General features: G+C 41.6%; 1 long non-coding RNA gene across 1 annotated transcript; it reads right to left on the reverse strand.

The window, feature by feature from the left end:
* Window positions 1-2,665: 2,665 nt before the first annotated feature.
* On the reverse strand, window positions 2,666-5,987 carry LOC113902134. The gene is made up of 3 exons (XR_003513673.1): window positions 5,865-5,987; window positions 3,350-3,580; window positions 2,666-3,259 (listed from the first exon to the last, which is right to left on the reverse strand). It is a non-coding gene; the product is annotated as an uncharacterized LOC113902134 (long non-coding RNA).
* Between the last annotated feature and the right edge of the window lie 8,803 nt (window positions 5,988-14,790).

The following is a 14,790-nucleotide window of genomic DNA, read 5'->3' on the forward strand; positions in this document are numbered from 1 at the left end:
TTGGAGAAGACTCTTGAGAGTCCCTTGGACTGTAAGGAGATACAACCAGTCCATCCTAAAGGAGATCAGTCCTGAATATTCATTGGAAGGACTGATGCTGAAGCTGAAACTCCAATACTTTGGCCACCTGATGTGAAGAACTGACTCATTTGAAACTGACTCCCTGATGCTGGGAAAGATTGAGGGCAGGAGGAGAAGGGGATGACAGAGGATAAGATGGTTGGATGGCATCACTGACTCAATGGACAGAAGTTTGAGCAAGCTCCAGGAGTTGTTGATGGACAGGGAGGCTTGGAGTACGGCAGTCCGTAGGGTCACAAAGAGTTGGACATGACTGAGCCACTGAACTGAACTGAACTTGGGCTTTTATATGCACCCTGGATCTCTGATCCAGGCCCCATAGTTCTCCCTCCCTCTTCTGAAGCAGTTGGCTGAGTTCCATTTCAGCTGGCAATGCACACCTAGGGCATTGATTTTGATGTCTAGGTCCACCCCAGAGACTTCGTTATTGGGAAACTTTCTTCCAAGATTCTGGCAATAGGTTGGCTGTGAGTTTGGGTTTTGCACAAATGTTCACTCTTTTTGCTGTCTTTATAGTTATTTGAGTAGGAAGTTAGGAGAGGTCCTGTCAGGATCTCTAAGCCAACTGACTTTCAACCAGAAATCTGCTGCTGATTTTATTTTTAAATACAAATTTGTCTACAACTATTACCAATTAGGAAGATTTTATTTCACCATGTTGGCTAGAAAATTTCGGTTATTTCCCTCACAGAAAACGTTTTAAAAATCCTGATCAGACTACCACGAGGCCACCTGTTGAAACTCCCTGTTTGCTTGGCACTCTCAGACTCTGCTCAGCCCATTTTTGGAAGGCAGTCTGGGCCAACGTAAACCAGAAGACTCAGAAACATCTTTAAATTCAGAAGTCTCAGCTCAGATCCCTTGCTCAGAACAGTCATTAGCACATGTCTCTTTTGCATGAATTTAGAAAAAGTAATCCCTTCCTGATTATTTATTAGAATGAATTCATTATTAATTATTAGACTAAATCCCATTATTTCTATCTATTAAACAATTGCTATGTTATACTTATTTTTACAGAACAAGACACTTTAGTGTGATTTGCTAGACATTTGTCAAAACATATGACAGAAATAGTCTCCCTTAGAGTTGTGCACTATAGAAACTGAGCAACTGTACATGACAACCCTGCTCTTGTGCTTTTGCTCCTGGGAAAACTACGTTTAGAGATCACAAGAGGACTTGTGGTTATATATAGTAGGTTGAATAACTGCTCACCCTCCTGCAACCTTACTAAAATGAAAGTAAAAGAAAAAAATTAAGGCACGCATCAACAAGGTCAAAGAGCAAGAGAGAAAGAAACGGCAAGAGAATTGTGAAAGCTAGAAAGCAAAGGGATGAAAGATAAGTGACATTGCGAGAATTAAAATGAATACTAAACTCACCAGTGGTAAAAGCTGAACATGATTTGCACTGTGGAACCCCTCTAATAATTAGAAATTGGCAGCACTAGGTAATTATACATTGGGAATGACAGCAGAGCTGAAAACAAGAGTGGTTATTTGAAAGTCTGTATGAGAAACACTCAGACTGTCAAATCGCCCGCGCTGTTCTCACTTAGCACAGCTTGGCCTCGGTATTTTCACACCTTGGTGGAAACCCAGAGATTTGTTCTCAGGACAGGTTGAATGATCTCTGGGATAAGGGAGAACAGACCGTGGGAGATGGGGATGCCTATTGGAAATAGATGGTCAAGTCAAAATCCACTTGGCCATTGAATATTAAGACCAGAGATTCTGTGTAAGCACTCAGTGTATAGGATATTGGCAGCCAGGCTCGTACCCTGCACAGGACAAAATCTTCACTTGAAATCTGACCATCCCAAGAGAAAATGTGCAAAGAGACTGACATCAGGGGTTCCAAGATCACCTTCCTGTATGTCCCAAAGATGGGACGGCACAGAAGGCCGCATTTCAGCTTTGGGGGGCCTCTTTCTTAAATATTAGCAGACAGTAGAGTGGAGGTGGTAGTGGTTTAGTTGCTAAGTCATCTCTGACTCTTTGCGACCGCATGTTGGGGAAGTTGGGGAGGGAGAAGAGGTACCCACCATTGAAAAGAGCCTGCATTCAAAGACTCAGGAAGGGAGGTGGCATGTCCACCTGTGTCTGTTTGAGTCCATCCTGGCTTTCTGCTTCCTTTCTCCCATCGCTGCCACCCACGCCCTCCCCACTGGTTCTCCTGACTCCCCTCCTTTTCAGGGCTGGCTGTGTTGATGCTACCTACCCCTCATCTGACAGTCTACCCTATAACTATTCTCAACAGAGTGTGGGCAAATTACATTTCTCCTAGTTTCAATACACTCAAAGTTAGCTTTTCAAGAGTCTATACTGAGAAAACACATGTGGGCTGTGTGTGCTTAGTTATTCAGTTGTGTCCAACTCTTTGTGACCTCTTGGACTGTAGCCCACCAGGCTCCTTTGTCAACAGCATTCTCCAGACAAAAATACTGGAATAGGCAACCAGTCCCTTCTCCAGGGGATCATCTCAAACCAGGGATCAAACCTGGGTCTCCTGCTTTGCAGGCAGATTCTTTACTGACTGAGCCACCAGGGAAGGCCAAAACAAACTTACAAAAATATAGAGATGTTTTCTTTCCAAGCCCCACATACCGTCCTCCACTATCTGGCCACAGATGGACATGGTTTGACTGACACTCATTAGAAAGCACCAGCCTTCCTTCTCTTCTCCAGCTTTGAGCTCCATCTCACCATCTTTGCCTAGACCACACATTTCCTGAGATAAGAAGAATGAATGTTACAGGATTATACAGTAGCAAGGGAGTTGGTGGAAGCAGACTAAAAATGAAAATGAGAAGGAAAATATAGGAAGGAATTATTATTTAAAGAGTTCAGAATTGTTCAAGGAAAAATATGAAAATAAATGATCACTTTCAAACGTCTGAATTATTTAGTCTTAAACTACAAGAAGAGTACTTTTCCATCACTTCTTCCTTGAATTCCAGAAGACTGGCTCATGTGAAAAAGCAGACATTTAACAGATTACCTCTTACTGACAAAAGACATGGTCATGAGCAGACAGGTACATTTCCACAGCACTTTCTCAAGCAGAAAACCCAGCTCCTCCAATGTTATCTCTCTGATTCCTTCTGATGCATCCAGGATTATTCTGCCCCAATAGAACCTGCTGATTCTCATCCCAGCAGACAAGACTGAGGTCACTGCAACAAGGAAAAAAATTAGTAATTCTCAACCATGACTGAGCCAACACTATCCATTATGCAGATTCTTCATAAGGGTGCAAGACCTACCTGACAGGATAGACTTTCAAAGAAATGTTCACGACAAGATGGAATGTGCTTGACTCAATAAGACACAATATGCATTTATGATGTCTTGTTGAATGTGAACTTACAATGGGATTCCACAGGCAATTTCACCTTTTCAGTCAGCATTCTTTGTGTTACTTACACCTCTTCTCTGCATTACTTATACCTCTTCTTTGCATCAGCATGGGAAATTTTTACATGAGTCATATTTATCTAAAAAAAATCAGATATAAGTAGACATAAAGACTGGGCCGACTCTCCCATTCTGGTCCATTTGTCAACTAATATACAGTATATCAGCACTGGCTAAAAAGAACCCAAAAATGCAAAATCAAGCAGGTCGGCAATAACATTTGGGTCCTAGACTTAAAAAAAAATAACTCTTAAAAGCAATGGACATCTGTCTCAGAAAAAAAGTAGAGAGGAAGCTAAGCTTAACACTTCCAAGGTTCTAGACCCTAGAAGCCATACTTGGCCCTTGACTATTGAATAAAAATTCTCTATTTCTTATTGCCAATAAGGAATTGGCTACTCTGAGCTCATGCGAAGGCAATTTGCAAACTCCTGTTTGACTTGGAACAGTTTCTAATGGCACAAACTCTCTGCTCTTTAGTACGTTCTGGTCAAGGAGGACAATGTGGCATTTGGCTTGAGGTCTGGCCCATTTGCTGGGGAAAACCCTCATGGTTCAAACAGTTGTTTTCAAATATTGTAAAACCAGGACAATAGGCAGAAAAATCTATCTGTTTGTTTGGTTTTTTTAAAGGAGGATGTCCTTTAAATAGAAGAGTATGGCTGTCACCTGCTTTACAATTTATAGCTGTTTGTGACAACAAACAGGATGTCAGGTTCTGTCCCTCTGGAAGGGTGCATAAATCAAGGGAAGTGTCAAACCAGCTTCTATCGCCATTTATCTAACAGGACAAGATGGTCTTTACCCTTGAAGTTTAAAACAGGCAGGATAATGCTCTGCAGGGTGGAGAGGATTCACGTTCTTTATCCAATGACCAAACACCAGGCCAGAATTGATGCATCTCTGACAATTTGCAAACCTTCACCCTTTCACTCAATCTCTTCTCACTTCTCTCACATCGGTTGGCTAGCTCTTTCTGCAGTATAATTGGACTGAAGCCATTTCCAACTCAATGGACATAAATTTGAGCAAACTCCAGGAGATACTGAAGGACGGGTAAGTCTGGTGTGCTGCAGTCCATGCGAATGCAAAGAATCAGACACGACTTAGCAACTGAACAACAGTTCCTATACTTTGAGTTCGAATTATTTGGTTCCTCTTAAGGAATTCCCTGATTTATGTTCTCTTCTTTCTCATATTAGTTGGGATTCTTGTAGCTCCATTCTCTGATATGGACTCTCTGGAGTCCACTTTATGATCACTTAAAAGTGTTAAAGTGTAGAGTCTTGGAGATAAGATGTCAGACACAAATGGCTGATGTTTATGAAAGAATCCTGGATGCTACAGCATCACTGCTCTTGCCCCGATTTGCAAAAGCATACTAAAGAGGCAAAAAGCTTTTTGTGTATGAAGGACATCATCTGATAATAACTTTTTAAAAATGATCAAATGAGTAATTAGCATTCAATGTTTGGGGCTCCACTCCCTAAGGGAATAGTCCCAGAAAAGGCAAGCACTAGAAGCTTTATACTTGCTGATAAAGCCAATCTTATGTCTCTCAGAAGAAAATTATTTTTTAAAAAATCATGTTAGATCAATTAAACCTTTAGTTGTTCTCTAGCCAGAGGCAATACATTTGAAATTTAAAGTCTCTGTCTCCTAATCACTAGGCAGCCAGTCGTTTGTTTTGTGACCTTAGGCAATCACTTAACCTCTCAGTGGTTCATATTTCCTCATCTGCAAAATGTGCACATTAGTGTCAGCAATCATGAAAATTATCACGAAATGCTTGCAAAATACCGAGGTAAAATAATGGCCTTCTTCTATAAGATGTGGCTTCCTATCTGAACTTTGGCATATAGTGGGCAACTCAATACATATTCATTGTCTATAATAATGAAAGCATGGATGCTCCAAATGTATTTAGCCATAGCTTTCATGTGGGCCGCCTTCCAGCTCCTTACAGCCAATATATTAATAGCTATTCCTCCAGTATGGCACCATCACCCCAGCTGGGTGGCCTTTGGACTAATCTCCCCTCCCTACTCCTCTCCTGCATTTTTCCTTCCTCTCTCTTTCCAATGTCCTTCTTCAGGGCACTTCTGCCTTTTCTCCTCCCCTACCCCCCAACCCCTGGAGCCATTTGACTTGCAAGATCTTAGTTTCCTGATCAGGGATAGAATCTGGGCCCCCAGCAGTGAAAGCGCAGAGTCCTAACCACTGGACCGCCAGGGAATTTCTGCTTCTTCAATCTGTTGTTCCCCAAACAAATCCCATGTACCACTCCTCTCTCACCCCACTGCTAATCCAAGCTAGCTCAGAGCATGTCTACAAGGACAACAATCAAAAGGGACAGTCACTTACCCAAAGAGCCCAGGAAAAGCATATTGGTGTCAAGACACGGCATTCCGTGGACTGTGTGTGCATGCTGAGTCGTGTCCAACTCTGTCACCCCGTGGACTGTAGCCTAAGAGCCTCCTCTGCCTGTGGGATTTCCCAGGCAAGAATACTGGAGTGGGTAGCCCTTTCCTCCTCCAGGGGATCTTCCTGATCCAGGGATCAAACCCATCTCTCTTTCAATAATAACCCAACTACCAACAACTGACTCAGTGAAGGGAGCACATTTCTCAAGCATGCATGACTTCCAGGGATGCCTCTGAAATAGGTGATCACGTGGATAATATAAAAGAAAAAAGTTCTTCTGGCTCCAGGGGACCCATAATTTGTCGTTTCATAAGGCTTAACGACTATCCCAGGAGTCTGGCATTTACAGAGCCAGTTAGCCTCCGGCGGCGGCAGTGTGAGGATACATTCTCAGAGTCCTATTTAGACTCTGGAAGCTTTCTTCAAACCTCGTGTTTCCAAATCAAAACAATAGGATTATTGTCATCTTAAAACAATGGAAACATTTCCTCTCTTTTTGTGGCTAGCTGATTAATTCTTCGCTGAAAGTTCAAATAGCCATTGAGCCTCTTGGATACATTTATAGCATCTATGTCTCATTTCAGCTTCAATTTCAAACTTGCCCACACTCGGAAGAAAGGATAAAAATAGCAGAACAGCATAAGCCAAACAGAGATGGCTTTGTTGGCAAAATAATGGGATTAAGTTTTTAAACATAGGCCTGACCATTTCACTCTTTGGCTCCAACACAAAGTATAGGCTGAAATGTCTCTTAGTGAGTGATGGGCAGGTGGTTACAAGAGCTCCAGTAAAGCAAGGCGGATGATGGAATTGGGGCTGCAGGGATGGAAGGAAGCGATGATCTATATGATGAAACTGAGGGCTTGATAAGTGACCAAAACCAAATGCTTTGGCAGTGAGCGAGGGAGCTTCCAGACCAGGAGAGTAACATTTTGGTGCTTGGTATTCAGGTCAGAGGGACATGGTTTGGAGGGTCATTTAACTGTCATCACTATTAACCAGATTAGATTATTTCTGTTAATTCAAAAAGAGCACAAGCATTTCAGCACTGAAGATGTTTTTAAATGCCTCTTTCTTGCTAGTTCAGTCTTAAATTCCTTTGCATTTTTTAAAGATTAATTTTCAGGAATCTACTCCCTTATCTATTGATCTTAAATAAAAATGCTCTGGAACCCACGAAAGAGGGCAAGAGAGGGGAGAGAAGGCAAACCCAAGTCTGAACTGTCTTGGCTCTAAATGGACACACTTCACATTTACACAATGTTCTGTGTCAAGCACATCTCAGTATAGTTGTGTGGCTTCGTTTTATAACATTAACAGGATGATTTACATGGAATATCAAAAAGATTTAATAGTCTAGTCATAGAAAATAAAGGGACACACTTGATTCTCATCCTCATTCCTTTGCAAAAACAAGTCACATGTCCTTATCTAGGAAATGTAGTACTTAATGGACAGGCACTGCCCAGAGACAACTCTACAACATAGAATTGGAAGCAGTAGGAAGTTCTTTGGTTTGTTTAAAATTTTATTTATGTATTCTTTGGCCACGCCCACATGTAGGATCTTAATTTCCCAAGCAGGGATTGAACCTGCACCTTCTGCCTTGAAAGTGCAGAGTCTTAACCACTGGACCACCAGGGAAGTCCCTGGAAGAATTCATTTTTTAAGAACATCTAGCCATCTCTGTGGGCTTTCCCTCATGTTTCAGATGGTAAAGAATCTGCCAACAGTGCAGGAGACCTGGGTTCAGTCCCTGGGTCAGGAAGATTCCCTGGAGGAGGAAATGGCAACCCACTGCCATATTCTTGCCTGGAGAATTCTATGGAGGGAGGAGCCTGACAGGCTACAGTCCACAGGGTCACAAAGAGTCAGACACAACTGAGCAACTAACACTAACAAACTAAGCCATGTTGGTCACATTCCTCTTCATCTCTCCTCTCCCTATCTCATCACCCAGACCCCTTCATAGCTTATATCACTATCTAAAGATAGGAATAATCGAAGGGTAAACCAAGTCCTGGGCTTCCCTGGTAAAACAGTGGTAAAGAATTAGCCTGCCAAAACAGGAGACACAGGAGACTCAGGTTAAATCCCTGGGTTGGGAAGATCCCCTGGATGAAGGAAATGGCAACCCACTCCAGTATGCTTGCCTGAGAAGTCCCATGGACAGAGCCTGGCAGGCTACAGTCCACGGGGTCGCAAGAGTCAGACACGACTTAGCGACAAAACAGCAACAAAACAGTTCCAGGCACTCATGGGTCCCAGGTTTGAAAAACTCCATCAAGAGTCTGTCTCTCTCTTCCCATTTTTTGCCTTTGCTTTCATGTGAGTTGGCTTCCTTTTCAGACAGGCGGTCACCACACACTAGCTTAGGATGGCCATGAGAAGCTTCGATTGCGCTGTCCCTAGAATCAGCCATCTCAGAAGAAAAAGAAAATAATAAAAATCACCTTTCTCATGCAATTCACAGCAATCCCTGAAAATCAGTCTGACAGATCTAACTTGAAATGCATGCTCACCGTTGAACAAATTTCATGCTTAGGAATAAGAAGTACTCTTGTCAGCCCCTCCAAAGGCAGAAGAGATGGAGTCATGGGATTTATTGCTCACCAGGAATTTGCGAAGGAGCTGTCTCTGAAAGGAAAAGCAGTTGGACGTTCAAGGAAGTACCACCGGTTATGACGTCGAGCTCAAAGAATGGGATGTAAACAGACATGGAACTTGTGAATTTGCTAATTATTATTCCTTCCTGTCATTGTTAGTTTTCTTTTAGTCTTTAGTAATATGTATCTTCTCATGTATTTCTGATTTTTTGCATATAAGAAGAAACCGGAATTCTTTTCTCCAGTTACACTATGGAATTTTCTAGGTTAAGAATGAGGTCACTCCTTCAAACACAGTTTTAAATAACTAATGTGGCATAACACAAAAATGACATTTCAACAAATATTTTGATAAGACGATCCCTTAAAATGTTTGTAAAATCAAATCAGAGTGTATTTATTTTCATTTTGGAGGAAATGATGTTACTTGGGCAGGGGGTGGTTCTAAAGTATCCTGCCAGATGTGAGCATTTTGTCTTCTAGGGAGACTGCAGATTCCTTAAGATACTTGGAAGGTCAGATCTACAGAGTGTTCACAGGTGCCAGACCTCTGATTTTTTCTAAATCTGTATGTAGTGCTTGGATAGCACCTAGATTGAAATACGGATGGAGTCATTCATGTATTTATTCAAGAAAAGGGTTTTTTTTTCTTTTTAGAGTTTTCTTATGTGGATCATTTTTAAAGTCTTTATTGAACTTGTTACAATATTGCTTCTGTTTGATGTTTTAATTTTTTGGCTGAGAGATTTGTGCGATCTTAGCTCCTCGACCAGGGATGAAACCCACCCCCTGCACTGGAAGGTGAAATCTTAACCACTGGACCACCAGGGAAGTTCCCAAGAAACGTAATTATTGTTAACATTGTTCATATTGAATATTAGCACCTATGATGTACCACAGGCACTGGGCTACCTGTTGGGGATACAGCCGTGAACTTTAACTTAGTTACATCTACAAAGACCTTTGTTCCAAACAAGATTACAGTGACAGGTTCCAGGGAGGAAGGCATGAACATGTCTGTTTGAGGGCCACCATCCAGCCTATTACAGTGATCCAGCCTTCCTGAAACTAGTCGACATTAAAGTCAAGGTTTAAAGCATGAGTCAGTGTCTGGGGAGTAGGGTTGAGCGGTGTTTCAGACTGGGAACAGCGTGTCCAAAGCCTAGAGGCAAGAGCATGGTGCAATCAAGGAACTGAAAGAAGTTCCTATTTGGCCCAAGCTCAGAGCACTGGGAGAAAAGTTGGAGAGACAGGGCTGGAGCCAATTGAGTGCAGGCCACATGAAGGAGTTCTACGTTTATCTCTAGGCAGTGGGAAGCTGTGGAATGTTGTAAGAATAGGAGAGATATAATCAAATATGCTCTTTTGGACGATCTCTGGCTAATACAGTGGGGAAATGGATTAGGAGAAACTAGAGTGGGAGCGGATCAGTGAAGAAATTACTATCATGGTCCAAGAGAAAGAATGATAATGTTGGGGTAGGATGGAAAGAAATAGCCGGGCCCCAAGTGTATTCAAGGTAGAACAGGTTGAACATGATGGATTCAGCTATGGATTGGATGCACAGAGGAAAGAGAGTGAGGTGTCAGGAATGTCATCCGGGATCCTAAGTGTCATAGGTTGAATTGTGAAAAGTGAAAGTGTTAGTCATTCAGTTTGCATTCAACTCTTTGCAACCCCACGGACTGTAGCCTGCCAGGCTCCTCTGTTCATGGACTCAGACAAGAATACTGGAGTGGGTAGCCATTCCATCTCTGGGGCATGTTCCAGACCAGGGGATCAAACCCAGGTATCCTTCACTGCAGGCAGATTTTTTATCATCCGAGCCACCAGGGAAGCCCTATACATATGTGTATATATACATATATATATGGATGTATATACAATTGAATCACTTTGCTGTATATCTGAAATTAACACAACATAGTAAATCAACTATATTTCAATAAAAATAAAAAATAATGAAAAACAAAAATTGTCTTTTTCATCCAAAATTGAAATAATATATAACTTAAAGCAAAATCAGTTTCCAAACGATCCAGAGGCTGATCATTTTAACTGGAAAAACTAAACCAATTTGTCTTACATGAATAAAAATTAGAGGCAAAGTTTTAAAGAGAAAAAAAACATACTCTTCTCATTACCTTCCACCCATAAGTAATAACATAGTTCTGGTCCCAGTTTTGGAACCAGAAGATGAAGAAGCAGGTTTGAATAAGCAGGTTTATCAAATATGTTGATTTCTGCTCTTCAAATGGGATAACAATCATTCTGAATCACTTGAATTTGCTTTTGGGCTTCCCTGGTGGTAAAAAATCTGCCTGCAATGCAGGAGACCCAGGTTCAATCCCTGGGTTGAGAAGATCCCCTGGAGATGGGAATGACTACCCACTCCAGTATTCGTGTCCAGAGAATTCCATGGGCAGATGAGCCTGAATTTGTTTTAATCCATGTCATGATTCTAATAGGTGAGATGTGTGGTTCCACAGAATATGTATTAATACAAAGCAGCATTATTAAATCTGTTTATATCAAGTAGGAGGAAATCAGTGCCTATCTTGGTGCCCAGTATAGAACAGAAGCACAATACCTGTTTATTGAATGAATAAGTGAATCATTTAGTCCCCAAATATGAACATCAGAAATTTGCATTAAAGATTATCTACACTTGCAATTTCCAAAGAATTTTTACTCACAGAACTTTTTGTTCAAAGACACCTTGCCTGGAACTCAGGGTATAAAACTGATTAACCAGCACTAAGCTGGTTGAATATCACCAGAGATTCATCACCTTGCCACCTTCCCCCTCTCTCCAGCCAGCAGGACTGAGTTTCCAAGAGGCAACATTTTGAAAAGTACTGATTGGAGTTCCATTTAAGCACGGCAGATCGTCTCTTAATTTGAATTCTCTTCTGAACCCCACTAACAGGATAGTGAAAACATTTTTTAAGTTTTATTTCACAAGGTCAAAGAAAATGGTAGAGCACATGAAAGATCTCAGTAAATTTTTGGAACACAGAGAACCATGATGGAGTGGTACCTGACCTAGCAAAAGGGAGGAAGCTTCGAAACTTTGAGCTTCTAGCTAAATACTTAGATATATCAATTTGCAGGCAGAGCTCAGAAAGGCTCAGGATCACCAGTGAAGGTAGAGATGAAGTATAGACCCAAAAATAGGGCTTACTGAAGTCAATAGACTGCCACTGAGACTCAGGTGTGCTGTCCCACCCACAGCCAAGTGATTACCTACCTCTACAGGAGATCAGAGTGTTCCTCCTGGAAAACATTAATAAGGTAAGATCAGGATTCCAGGACTGCAGGTATGGCTAGAGAGAAAACAAAAGAGAAAATTGAAGTCTGCAGTTTGAATGATGATACCCCTAATCTCTGTCCATCTCTGGGCTCAGACCAGAAAATCAATAGCCCAGTCCGAGTAGTCCAGCCTATGAGTAAAAAATGAAGATTCATCTCTTGAGACACTGAATGATCCAGAACAAAGACTTAGGCTACATGCTGACATTTTGGGAGTTACTCAGCTAAAAGCTTTAATCTCTGCCCAGTCACTTTATGGTAAATTTCATTAAAAATTATGCAAGAAAAATTTCTCAAACTGAAGGATTCAGGACTCTAGCTTTGAAAGGGCTCTTCAAATGTGTTGTCAAAAGAGCTTTGTTTTGAAAAGACTCATTGATTAGGAATTCCAGCCCACTAAAGATGAAACAAATGATCTAAAAGCTTCTAGAGATTTAAAAGAAAAGGATTTCCAGGGCCATCCAGTGGTTAAGTCTCTGCACTTTACCATAGGGAACATAGGTTCGATCCCTGGTTGGAGAACTAAGATTCTGCATGCCCCAAGCAATGGCCAAAAAAAAAAAAAAAAAGAGAGAGAGAGAGAGAAAAGAAAGAAAAGGAAAACAGGTCAAATACAGGGATAGAAAACAAAAAATGACTTCAAAATCAGGAGAAAAAAAATTTTTTAACTTCTAATGACCAAACAATAAATCAAGTGTAAAGGTAGAAGACATATCTCAAATGACTAAACTTCTTTTTAAAATTTATAATGAGATTAGCCTAGAAAACAATAGTGCAGTCATATCATGTTTCCCTGAGGCCCTGCTTTCCTCACCATCAGGGGCCCAGCCAAGTCACATTCTTCCTAATTCCCCTTCAATAGACAAGGCCAAACGGCTGCAAGAAATCAGGTTGCCCCAGAGGATCTCCACTGGAGGCCAAAAGCCAGCAGAATAGTATAAGTTGGCAAGAAGAAAAGAAGAGAGATCTTGAAAAGATATTTTTAATTAGGTGATTCAAAACAGCTAGAGATCATTTATTGACTCAGTTCCAGAGTCGTGGTTTCCAGTTATGACCTTCAGAACAGTACAGTTTTACTGTATTTGGTTAAGAAATTGAAAATACTGTAATATCAAACTTCATGGGATGTGGTGATGGTGAGAGGGATGGTGATGATGAGGATGGTGTTGATAAGGATGATGCTGATGAGGTGGTGGTGATGCTGATGAGGTGGTGGTGATGCTGGTGATGGTGATGATGCTGATGACAGTGGTGATGGTGATGACACTGATGCTGGTGATGATGGTGGTGATGATGCTGATGCTGGTGATGGTGACAATGCTGGTGACGGTGATGATGCTGGTCATGGTGGTGACGCTGATGACAGTGATGCTGGTGATGGTGATGACATTGATGCTGGTGATGATGGTGGTGATGATGCTGATGCTGGTGATGGTGATGATGCTGGTGATGGTGATGACGCTGGTCCTGGTGATGACACTGATGCTGGTGAAGATGGTGATGATGCTGATGCTGGTGATGGTGACGACGCTGGTGATGGTGATGGTGATGATGCTGGTGATGGTGATGATGCTGGTGATGGTGATGACGCTGGTCCTGGTGATGACGCTGATGCTGGTGATGATGGTGGTGATGATGCTGATGCTGGTGATGGTGACGATGCTGGTGATGGTGATGACGCTGGTCCTGGTGATGACGCTGATGCTGGTGATGATGGTGGTGATGATGCTGATGCTGGTCATGGTGATGATGCTGGTCATGGTGATGATGTGATGGTGATGATGCTGGTGATGGTGATGACACTGATGACAGTGATGATGGTGATGGTGATGTTGATGATGCTGATGCTGGTGATGATGGTGGTGATGATGCTGATGCTGGTGATGGTGATGTTGATGATGCTGATGCTGGTGATGATGGTGGTGATGATGCTGATGCTGGTGATGGTGATGATGCTGGTGATGGTGATGACGCTGGTCATGGTGATGATGCTAATGATGGTGATGATGTGATGGTGACGATGCTGGCAATGGTGATGACGCTGGTCCTGGTGATGATGCTGATGACAGTGATGATGGTGATGGTGATGACACTGATGCTGGTGATGATGGTGGTGATGATTTATAGATTTCTTTTTCAAAAAGTAAAACTAAAGCAATTCACATTAAGATGGTGAAGCCAGGTCTTCCACAGTGGGTGAAAATACCAAGCATCTTGTGATTAGACTGTTATTTATACTCATTTTGTTTTCTACATAGCATATAGTTTTCAGTAAAATCTTGAAAAAGAGGACACAACTCTCTATTCACAACAAATGCATAAATTAGAAATTCTATGTAATGATCCAAGGGATTGAGTCTTTTCCTCTTCAAACCAAAGTTACCCCTGATAAACTACATAAGCCACACACATTAAAAAGATGTGGTGAAAATTTTGTGATTAAAATTGTATTCCTACAGCACCAAATGCTGGTGAAGATGTGGGCAACTGGGATTCTCACACATCACTGGTGGGAATGCAAAATGGTACAGCCATTTTGGAGGCCACATTGGTGGTTTCCTAGAAAACTAAATATACTCTTACCATATGATCCAGCAGTTGTGCTCCTTGGTATTTGCCCAAAGAAGTTGAAAACGTATGTCCACACAGAAGCTGCACATGGATGTTTATAGCAGTTTTATTCATAGCCGCCAAAACTCAGAAGCAATTGAGATGTCCTTCAGTAGGTAAATGAATAAATAAACTGTGGTACATCCAGACAATGAAATATTATTCAGCACTAAAAAGAAATGAGCTATCAAGGCATGAAAAGACATGGAAAAACCTTAAATGCATATTACTAAGTAAAGAAGCTGATCTGAAAAGGCTACACAGTGTATGATTCCAATTATTTGATATACTGGGAAAGGCAAAACCACAGATACAGGAAAAAGATCAGTAATTGCTGG

This window comes from Bos indicus x Bos taurus, chromosome 12 (genome assembly GCF_003369695.1).
Source record: "Bos indicus x Bos taurus breed Angus x Brahman F1 hybrid chromosome 12, Bos_hybrid_MaternalHap_v2.0, whole genome shotgun sequence".
NCBI lineage: Eukaryota > Metazoa > Chordata > Mammalia > Artiodactyla > Bovidae > Bos > Bos indicus x Bos taurus.